At 33.7% G+C, this 12,297-nt stretch overlaps 1 protein-coding gene across 6 annotated transcripts in view; it reads left to right on the top strand.

Moving 5' to 3' along the window:
- Positions 1-12,297, top strand: part of LOC140435297 (EGFR adapter protein-like) — a 651,983-nt gene that overhangs the window by 582,822 nt on the left and 56,864 nt on the right. Inside the window, exon 1 of one of the 6 annotated variants that reach the window (XM_072524134.1) lies at positions 4,619-4,643. The exons of the other annotated variants lie outside the window; for them this stretch is intronic. The gene's annotated coding sequence lies outside the window, so the exon portion shown is untranslated. Of the gene's footprint in view, positions 1-4,618; positions 4,644-12,297 lie in introns of those variants that run through there. 6 annotated transcript variants of the gene reach the window in all.

The following is a 12,297-nucleotide window of genomic DNA, read 5'->3' on the forward strand; positions in this document are numbered from 1 at the left end:
ATGGTGAATGACCAATGGGATCCTCAACAAGAAATAAAATGCCGTACCGAACAAGCAAGACAAGCTTTTCTTAAATTTAAACCGCTACTTTGTAACCGCAATCTTTCCTTCAATCTCCGTTACAGAATGGTTAAGTGCTATGTATGGTCCATATTGTTATACGGCATGGAGACATAGACGTTGAAAATATCTTCCATTAACAAGTTGGAAGCCTTCGAAATGTGGACCTTGCGAAGAATGTTCCGCATACCATGGACAGATAGGGTGAGAAACGAGGAAGTCCTAAGAAGAGCAAATACTGAGAGAGAATTGCTCAGCTTGATCAAGGCACGAAAGATTGGATACCTGGGCCACATCCTGAGAGGGGAAAAATACGCAATCTCTCAACTAATTATCCAAGGAAAGATTGAGGGCAAGAGAGGAGTAGGTCGCAAACAAATGTCGTGGCTGCGAAATATAAAGAACTGGACAGGCGTAACTAACACTGGCGAACTTTTGCATGCCGCAAAAGACAGACGTCTGACCTTAAGATAAATAATTCGCCAACGCACTATAGGTGCACGGCACCATAAGAAGAAGCTTGAAGATTCAAATGACCTTGTTTTGTTGACACCTTTTCTGCCACATTTATGTTGTACATTACTTCCTGAATATTATCTAAAAACGTGTCAGCATCCTTCGTAACTAAACGATTCGTATCACCACTTTCTATTATAAAATTTGTTTCACTAGATTCTGAGTTGGTAACTAAAATGGTCTCCTTTGCAGTCACGAATGTTATCATTTCACCATTTTTTCACTGTGAGTGTTTTATTTATATTTGTACTTGATCTTTTGCACTTTTAAGTTTCCAAAGAGTTTGACTGAGTTCTGTTAAAAACATATTTACTTAAAGACATTGTTATGTATATTAATGACCTTAGTTTCTGCAGTGTCTTTTAAGTTCTTCGCTTGTTTTATTAGTAGTAGTCACTAGCGAGCCAAGGTATGTGAAGCTGTCAACACGCTCAAATATATGACTTCCAAATGCTGTTTCCCGTTCCTCATTTGCTATGAAGAATAATATCAGTGAGATTAAATAAAAATTTACACATTTACAAAGCAATGAATCAACTTGAAAACTGGTCAAAAGCTGTTGCAATTTTCTACAACCAAAACCAAATGTATTTTATTTTCAAAAAAACGGTACTCTACAAATTTAGATCTTCAGTTATGTGGAAACAACTTTACTTATTTGGAACACTTAAAGTTTTAAGGAATGATCTTTTATAGGAAACTATCTTGAAAATACCACATAACTATTTCTACCTTGGTAGAAAAGAATTTTTCTTTCTTTTCAAAAAGCGGTTTTGTACAAGAATTTGCAAACATAATATATGATCACCCCTACAAACTTTGAATATAACACAACATAAAATGCGTATGAACGGCTTAACGGCTTTAATGCCATACTCGATCTTATTTGTACAACTACCATAAAAGAAATTGATCCTAATCTAAATCGACATATAAAATTGCGAAGATTCTTTTAATGTTATTTTTCCGTCACTTTGTGCGTAATCTTGCAAGATCATCATTGCTTTTGTCTCGTGGCGATACAATGGCACGAGTACGATAAAACAAAGAACACGCACGGAGAAAAAGTACAAAAAATAAAAAATCTGTTCTGTTATTATTTTAATCTGACGATCAGCAAGACCCTATCTTTTTGCTCTTCGTATATGTCGTGCTAAAAGGCGTGGACTACAACATTCTTCGGATTCCAGCGGCGATTGTCTACAATGCGGTAGTCAGAAATTTTCTACGTTGTCAATTCTAACCAATTGTCGAGAATTTTATCTGTTTTGGGTGGTCCGGAATTATTTTTTGTTCGCAATTTTTCGGTTGTACATCTAAATATGCAATACTTAAACTAACAGTCAAATGTTTGATCTTTAGGGAAAAACACTTGATATACAAATAATCTTAAACATGCCAGGAAAAAGTTTACTGGACAATATGAGAAGGGAAGGAAACTTACAAAAATATTCTACGGTGACTGGCAGTTTGTTTTGGACGAATATTTTCTAATAATCTATTTTTTTCTAATCTATTCTATAATATTTATTGTGTGGTTTTGAGGTTTATTGATTTTGAAACTGAAATGAATCTTTAGATGAATGGCTTCATTCCTTCTTCGGTCTTCTATATACAGTAGAATTATCAAGAAGCTGCTGGACCACTTCTTTTTTAAGGTATTAGTGAAGCTTATTGATGTGTTGGTCTGCAAGCTTTTTGCCCTTTTTCTGGATTGTTGACCTTTTATGTCTTATTGGGAAACGACATTACAAACATCCATATAATCAGAAATGGATGCATCAATATAATCAGAAGAATATAACTCGTGATGAATCACCAAACGGCAATATAAATACCTATTACACAAAATATAGAGTGACAACTGACATCACGTGTGAGATTAATGCCAAAGAAGAAACAGCTAGTAGCCCATATAATATTGTAGAAAAAGAACGCCTTCAATTTCAATTCTGATACTGTTTCTGGTTTTTGATCTGCTAAATGAGATACTCGTACAAATCCGAAAAAATACTGTACGGGGTTGCGCTGAATGGCAACACTGAGTAAGATTTTGTGACTGCCATCGTCTAGCGTTGTTGTATGACGACGGCGCGCTTACAGGTAGCAGGAGGAAACTATACACAAAAGAGAAACCAAAAAGAGACACTCTACTCTCAAAAACTTGCCACCCACTCCGTATACGGGTATAGGGGAGATTGGGTACAAAATAACATTTAATTTAGTTATAATTTTTATGATTATATATAAATAATTGAAGATTTAAATACCGAATCAATAAAAATAGAAACTGTGAGTGTTCGCGAAAATGATGAAAAATCGATCCGTCGCCATTTTCAACAGGTTGTCGTATTTTACGTAAGGGTCTTGGTTTAAAAACACAAAATTCAATTAGTGCAAGATCTGAAGCCAACCGACCTTCCGAGTCATCTCCGTTTCAGCCAATGGGCTGAAACGGGCTCTTGATAAGCTTGCAGAAGATCCACTGTTTTCAAAAATTGTTTTTAGGTGCGGCCCATTTTTGGCTTAAAGGTTACGTGAATAAACAAAATGACCGTATTTGGGGTGATGAGCAACCCGAAGAGGTTTAAGAGTTGCCATTACATCCAGAAAAAACAACTGTTTGGTGTCATTTATGAGCCCGTGGAACCGTTGGTCCATATTTCTTTAAAACAGAAACCTGTCAGAATGTTACTGTAAATGGAGACCGTTATCGCGCCACGATAACGGACTATTTGGTGCCTGAAATTAAAACTCGTGATCTCGAACACATTTGGTTGCAACGCCATAGCGTCACTTGCCATGCAGCCTGTTAAAGCATAGCTTTACTGCGAGAACTATTCGGTAAACAATTTATTTCATGCTTCGTACCAGTGAATTTCCTTTGCGGCTACGTAAAGTCTACATGAATAAACCTATCTTTATTAACATATATATATATATATATATATATATATATATATATATATATATATATATATATATATATATATATAAGAACCATTCCTTATACTAAATTATAAGGAATGGTTCTTATAATGTTAATAAAGATTTTCAAATAAAATTGAAATTTTTTTTTCGTTGAAAATTAATGAATCTGAAAAATTCAAATACTTACGATTCATAATCTCAAAGAATAGAACTACTGAGCAAGAGATAATAGAATAAATTAACGGGGTACTATGGAATAGAGATAGACAGATCAATCAAACATAAAGAGAATATAAGCACCTTACATATAAGTACGTAGTGTAACGACTTGCAGAGCAGAGAATCGGGTAATAAACAAAAGAAACAAAAGAGTTCATCAGAAGAAGCTCTAGGTTAATAAGTCTAGATCTTATTAAAAAGGAGGAGATATAAAGAAGAAAGCCAGTACAAAAAGACGTACTAAGTTATTAATTTGGTATGGACACGTGAGAAGAGTAGGTACAATATAAAGAGAGTATTAAAGATTTCGATGAGAGCTCAATAAAAAAGAGAAGAAAAGGGGTCAGATCCCGAAGATCTTGAAGGGATAAAGTAGACGAATCCATGGAAAGGCAGGACCTTAGGACACGTTGGTTGAAAGAAAGAAGACGGTGACAGCTGTAGAAATCCTTATGTATGTATAACTTGGATAATCAGATGAGTTAAAACAACATGCCTAACCGATATGGATGCAATGGCAAATGGCTGGATAGAGGACGATGAAGGAAAAGGGGGAGGCTTGTGTTCAAAGTTGAATGTTCCTGTCTGATTAGATAGTCTTCAGCGGAACATATGTGTTTGTTTTTTATTAATATTTCTTTTCACTTTCCTCTTCATTTACAATCTTTATGTCTAGCTATAATATTTACAATAATAAAATTGGTTAATTCTTTTATCAGGTTACAATATTTCCTATCTCAGCCAGTTTTCATATCCATATAGGTGTGATCATTGTCGTATAAAGTGTTATCATTTTATCTGTTTTTTGTTATAAATGTTATAAATACAAAAATTTTTATCTGTTCTATACTTACATTTTTATTTATTACTTATTTTGTTACAGGTATGTCCATATATGTCCAAGATATTCGAAATAGGTAAGAAACACAATATCAATCTATCAGATGCTATTGTAATATTGAGTCATGTAATTGCGAAATTTTTGATGTACTTTTAAAAAAACTTTCTTTTAACTTAAATTCTTTTAACAATCAAGAAAATTATTATTTGCAATTTTTTTTAAATCTTTTCAAATTTTGTAAATACTACAGACTCAACAATTTGAAAAATCTTAAGGTTTGTGATAGATACTATTTGTTCATTTGCATCGTCGACATTTCTGTTTTTATTCCTTCATCAATCTAAACTTTTATTACTCTACCTCACTTTCATTGTTAAATCTGCACTACTTTCCTTTGCAATAGAAAGTGGTAAAGATTATACTCATTCAAAAACATGGTAAATATCCGAAAGATGTCAACTCATGAGAACCTATTCAAGGTTCTTGAAAAACTTCTGTTGAGAAAAATCAAATCAATATTCGACAAAAAGGGTCTTATACCTGACCATCAATTCGGATTTCATAACCAACACTACAATGGAACAAGTTCACAGATTATACACAACAATAATAAACTAGTCCTGAAAACAAGCAATATTGCACTGCAGCCTTTTAGATAGATGCCTCTCAAGCTTTTGACAAGGTGTGGCACACAGGACTTCTGTACAAGTTAAAGGAAAACCTACCTTACACTTACTTCAAACTGCCTGAACCATATCTTATAGAAAGAAGATATCTAGTAAGGTATAGTGAAGGCTATACAAAAACTCTGCCCCATCATATCTGGTGTACTTCGGGGTAGTGTGCTCGGACCGATCTTTTACCTGATATATACGGCTGACTTACCAACAAGCAATAACTTTACGCTTGCAACATTTGCAGATAATACTGCTTTTCTAACATCTCATAGTAATTAAGTAATAGTATCAGAGTTACTGCAACTACATCTAAACGAGACTAATGAATGGTTTAAATTCTGGAGAATTAAAGTAAATACCTTAAAATCCACACATATAACATTTACTCTAAGAAGAGGTATATGTCCACAAGTTAACCTCGATGGACATCCTTTACTCCAAAAGGATAATGTAAAATATCTAGGCATTCATCTTGACAAACTATTAACATGGACCAAACATATATGGACGAATTTTATGTTATGAAAATTCAAAGATTTCAATCTAAAACTCTAAGAACAATCTTTAATGCCCCTTGGTGTATCCAGAATTACGCCTTACATAGAGATCTGCAGGTACTAACAGCCTCTGAAGAGTGTAAAAGAATTTCTAAACAATATCAAAGCAGGTTGGGTGTGCCTCCTAACACCCTGGCATACAATCTTCTCCATAACCAACAAGCGATATGATCCTTCGGACCTACCAAACCGTTCCTGACAGTGCCTACAGTAGTGGAAACTACGCCTTTAACACAGCGCCCAGTTATTGTAATCTATGCCGCTTTTAGTATTCGTGTTTGCGTATCTGTGTATGTGCGCATCCCATCGGTAAACAAGCCAATATTTGTGCTTTGATATTACACCTTTTGGACATGTGCTTCGAAGAAATGGTCTTGAAAGACTTACCATCCAGGGAAAAGTAGAAGGCAAAAGAAATAGAGGTAGATCTCCCACACGATACACGGACCATATTGTTGCTACCATTGGCGCTCCATTGTCAGAATGTGCTAGAATGGCAGAAGATAGAAAAACGTGGAGGAACATTGGGAAATTTAGCTAATAGCTTCATGATATCACGATACCTGCATCAGGTCAACGACTAAGAAGAAGATTACACCTTACACCTCTCTGTCATTGTAAAGACAAACAATTTTACTTTGTTTTTATTGTGAAGCAGATTGTAAAAAATCTTGTTAAAAAAAATCTCACTTTAAAATTGTCAACACTTAACCTGATAGTTAACCTGAATGTGTATCAAATGTCCAAATCCAACCTGTATGACTTTGTTGAAGCTCTAATTAACTATTTTGTTTTACAGTACAAAATGTTTATAACGAAATAATAAATATAATTAGAAAAACTGCAGGAATACCTCGAAACATATAATTGACCATCCATATAGTGTTACCCCACTTGCCCCCGAATTATCTATCAAACTAGATCATTTCCATAACCATTGCCGTAAAATTGAATTTAAAAAGTCTTTTTGGTACCTTTTTCTTTTCTAAACTCAACAAAATGATCCAATATTTCTGAGAAGATATATATTAGAATTTTGTCTACTCTTTGCACAATTCTTGTTAAGGTCAGGTCTCTGTATTCAATATAGTTCTAGTTTACAAATAAATTGAAAATTTTGAATGCAGTTCGAGAAATCCAATAACAGAGAAACTGAACATATTCAATTGTGAGTGAAATAAGATCATGGTGGGTTGATACACGGATTGAGATACTTTAAGTCTCTGGCGTGATTTCTTCTAGCTTTTTTTTTCTATATTCTTTGCTTCTTTTTAGAGCCTTTTTAACTACACTGTTAAAACGTTAACTTTATAAAAATAAAAAACATTCGTTGTAGCAGATGTTTTACATTAGCACAAAAAATACGCTTGGCTAAATGTTACATAAACGGTATCCTTTGAGGTGTGGACGTATATTCTTCTTTAAGTTCCATCTTCTATCGAAGGTTGGAAATTATCATGGCTATGCCTACACTATTGACTGCAGCTCTAAATAGTTCTGCACTACTGCATTCAAACCAATCCCTTAAGTTCTTAAGCCACGATATTCTTCGTCTTCCCACATTTCGCTTTCTTCGAATTTTGCCTTGCATAATAAGCTGCAATAATGAGTATCTTTGCCCTCTCATAACATGGCCTAAGTACTCAAGTTTTCTTCTTTTGATAGCCAATATTATTTCAGCTTCATTTCCTATTCTTTTAGTAACTTCTACGTTGGACATTCTTTGAGTCCATGATATTCGTAGGATTCTTATAAGTGGACGTATAAGATTGATAGCGCTAAAAATATTAAAGAGTTAAGAAGACTGAAGAGAAAAAAATAACTTGAAGGGACTGTAAAAGTAAGAAAAATGGAATATCTCGGACACTCGGATAAAAATACCACATCTCTGGATTAAAAGAATTCTTTATGGCAGCTGCTTCTAAAGTTATACAGTGGAACTGGTTATAGCGTCATTGAAGGGTCCAGTAAAAAAATGACGCTATATCAGAGTGCCGTTATAAAAGAGGTAGAAAAAAATGAAATTTTAACAAGGCAAAATATTTTATTACAGCATTATTTATTATGACAGCTGTATTTAGGATAAAAAAAATTAAGAAATAAAACATATCATGTATACGAAACTTACATTTTTTATGAAAAAGTTCTCTATTGCTGAAAGAAGTCATTTTCTTCTGCTCAACCCTTTCCGAAAAATAAAGTTTTTCTGTAGTGTCCTTAATAATCTGAGCAGCTTCTTTGGTAGTTGTGGATGCCTCCCTGAACTGGTAAAACCTGGATATGTTTTCAGCAGATCTCATTGCATTTTGTATTGTAGGACAATCAACGCCGTCTTCTTCTTCTTCTTCATTATCTTAATTAACATCTATTTCTAAATTTTGCACTTGTTCCATAATTTCTTTATCACTTAAAACTTGAAATATTTCTATCTGATCGTCTACTGAAATGTAGGAGTCCAGATCAGTTCCAAACTCTCTCTGGTTTACATTAAATTTTTGTATCCATTCTGAAAAAGGCATTTCGTCATCCTCGTCAACATCCTGAACATTGGGAGAAACTACAGTCAATTTAGCTTGACAAAAGTAAACTGCATCAAGGATGGTAATGTTCACGGGTTCCCCATTGTACATACAAAAAGCCATCCTTTTTAAAAGCTGTTTCCGATAATGGTACTTTAAATTTTTATGACTCCTTGGTCCATAGGCTGCAAGACACTCGTGTAGTTGGCTGGTAAGAAAACTAGGTTGATATTGGTCAAATTAAGCTTGGGATTTGGGATGCACAGTTGTCAACTAAAAGAAGAATTTTTTTTTTTGAAGAGAGTTCCTTGTCTCACTTTCTCAATTCCTTTTCAAAAATAGCAGTCATCCACGTTTTTTTGTTGGTTGTGTAGTTTACAGCCAGTGTTTTTATGTGTTCGAAACATCTAGGATGTAAACTTTTCCCAATAACCAAAAGCTTTCTTTTCTTTGTACCTGTCATGTTTGCACAAACAAAAGCCGTGACTCTTTTCATCGACATATTTTTGATTTTTTAAATTTAAAGTTTTGTCTGGCGTTAATTTATAAAACACCAGTTTCATCGCCATTGAAGATATCTTCATCCTTGTATGGTTGCCTTAGTTCTGGTCATGTGTTTTGTAAAGAATCACCTATCACGTTCTCGTCCACACATTTTGCCTCTCCAACAATTTTTGCGAAGGAAATGCAGTGCCGGGCTTTAAACCGATCTAGCCAGACGTTAGAGCATGTGAAATCTTCACTAAACAGTTTTCCGAACTCTGTAGCTTTCTCCTTTAAAAGTGGCCTGGACACAGGAATACCAGAACTTTATCTATAATAGGCAAAGCCTTCCTTTTAGTATTACAAATTGTCATATTAAAAAATAAAAAGTTAATTACTAAATTTAAATCTAAAAACAAAACGAGCCGAACACAATCTCACGGTAGCGAAAGTTTCTTAAACTGACTGTATGAAACAGAAAATTTGATTGTTAGGATGCCACTGTTAAATGAGAAATCATAGAACTAGCAAGGTCACATAACTGTACATAGAAGGGATTATCGGGCTTTCTCACATTCTTGGAAGGAACAATGCCGCAAAGCCGGAAACGCGTGGCATTTTATTCTGCATAAAATAAAAAACGACAACCTACTGTAAAATTTTATGACGCCAGTAGATAAATCTTCATCAAAGTTTGTCAATATATTTACTGGGGATTTTGAGGCTTTTCTAATAGTTGCTCTCAGTTGTACCGCATATAAACCGTAAGCTTCCAATTATGACGCTATTCTTTGTTCACAAATTGTTGAGAGCACGAAATATGCCTCAAACTCATAAAACGGTCGTAAATCATAGGCGTCCCTAAGGTGTTTATTCATTAAATAATAATATAATGTTTTAATACTGTTATATATAATATTGATAATATTTTAATACTAATATATTTAGCAAAAAAACAATTAAAACTTTCACGACTAATGTTGGTTATTATATTATATTAATAAAAATAAGAATTTAACCATTAACAATTTTGTAAATAAGAATACCTTATCTCTTTGGATATTTCAATACTAATCTTCGCGTTTAATCACTTTACTAAAAAACATGGAATTCATATCCGAAGGTACTATTCGTTGCAAGATAATTAAGATGGAATTCCCCAGATTTTTAATAATATAATTATATTCGAAACTTAACTTGAAAGGGTGAAGTTATTACGAACGAAAACAATTTTTTTGTTTAGTACGTTTTTGATCGCATGTAATTTACGGCTCGTCGGTGTTTCCGCGTCTACGGCAGTAATTAGCGTCTCGAATATTTCTTTTGCGAATTATATGCAGTGCGTGAGTGATTTTTTATTCCATATACCTACGAACATATACGTACCTTTCGCTAGTGCTCGTTTTGTTGGATTGTTTGTGATGGCTTCATCATCAAGTTTTACACCGGTACTGTTGCGTACAGTCAGTAAGTCTGTCTATTCACCAAGAGAGAAGACTATTGTCCTAAATGTTCACGATGCTCTGGTTTCTCAGAATCCCACAAACACTGTTCACAACATAGTCGAAAGTTGTGCCAACATGACTGGCGTAGGAGAGTCAACTTTATATAGGTTCCTATCAGAAAGAAAAAAACACGGTATAGCTAACCCAAACACAAACGAACACTTAAAGAGAGGGAAAAAGCCTATTGAAATTGATGAATTTGCCAAAAATGGTATTCGAAGGAAAATTCATTTATTTTTTTTCAAAAAAGAAATACCAAACCTAAACAAAATTTTACAAGAAGTTAGAGACGACCCGGATTTGTCTCATATCGGACGAACTAAATTGTGGCAAGTTTTAAGAGAATTAAATTTCCGGTGGGAGAAATCAGACCGAAAATCACTTTTGATTGACCGAGAGGAGAAGATGATGTTGGAGAAGAAATTATCTAAGGTTCATACGAAAATTCCGGGCTGAAGAAAGGCCCATCTTCTACCAGGATGAAACGTGGGTAAACTCAGGTCATACTCTAAAAAAAATTTGGTCAGATAAAAATATATTAAGCTCCAGGCAAGCCTTTATGGAAGGTTGGTCTACTGGTATTTCCCCACCTTCTGGTAAAGGCAGTAGATTAATAATTTCTCACATTGGCAGTGAAAAAGGATTTGTTAAGCATGGTTTGTTGGAATTTCATTCCAAAAGCACAAAAGACTATCACGAGGAGATGACAGCTGATGTTTTCGAAGAGTATTTTGAGCAAATGATTGAACACATATCACTAAATTCAATTATAGTATTAGATAATGCACCTTATCATTCACGACTAGTGGAAAGACTTCTAACGAATGCGTGGAAGAAACAGGATATTCTTGACTGGCTGCGGAATAAGTATCTGCCTTACGAAGATGGAATGGTAAAAGCAGAACTTTTAAAAATTGCCCGGCAACACAAATCTAAGTTCAAGAAATACGTAGTTGATAAAATGACGGAAAGGCGAAACATCACAGTCTTTAGACTTTCACCCTACCACTGCGAAATAAATCCAATTGAACTCATTTGGGCACAAATGAAAAGTTATGTGGCTAGAAAAAATACGTCATATAAAATACAGGTTGTACGTGAATTGTTATACGAGTCTTTATAACATATTACAAAACAAAACTGGAAAGATGCAGTAAGACATGTAATAGAAGAAGAACAAAAAATGTGGGATCTTGATAACATAATTGAGGCGACCGTAGAGATTATTAACCTAATTATTAACCCTCAAGACGACTCGGATTCCGAAGTTTATCCTATTTATTTTGAATTTGAATAGTTTTCTAATCGTAATTATATAAGGTAAGTAATAGTAGTTGTAATCGTAAGGTATTAAAGGGGAAAGGCGCAAAATGTCGCCTGTCAAAATGTTCAATGTGTTTTAAATGTATCCATTTTTTTTTCAAATCCTGAGAAAACTAAAAAGCATTTTTGAAAAATTTAAAAGCAGAATGAAATATTTTTTAGAATAAATAAAAAGTTTCTTTTGCATGCAATATTTTCAATTAAAAATTATACTATATTTTCTCTTTTATTTTCACCCCTGTTACATAACATATTAAAATAAACACTGTAGAAGTTTTCAGGAACTTTCTGCCCTGTGTAATAATGTAATCTTTCATTCTGCGTTTAAATTTTTCAAAAATATTTGATACATTTAAAACACATTGGAAATTTTGCCAGGCGACATTTGGCGCCTTTTTCCTTAATTAAATAAATATGTCTTTTACAAATGGCAAGAAACTTTTTATTTTTGAATAAAATAAATAAGTTTTATTAAAAAATACAATTTACATAAGTACAATTTAAAAAATATATTTATTTAGTTCAAATAAATGTTTCAATCATATACTCTACGACACTGGTCGTTCATATCTAACCATTCAAAATACCCCCGTAATAGGAATATAAGGTATTGTATTCCTTCAGATATAAGGTGGGTTAGTCGAAAACGTCTTAAACCGTCAGTTT

Source organism: Diabrotica undecimpunctata, chromosome 2, assembly GCF_040954645.1.
Source record: "Diabrotica undecimpunctata isolate CICGRU chromosome 2, icDiaUnde3, whole genome shotgun sequence".
NCBI lineage: Eukaryota > Metazoa > Arthropoda > Insecta > Coleoptera > Chrysomelidae > Diabrotica > Diabrotica undecimpunctata.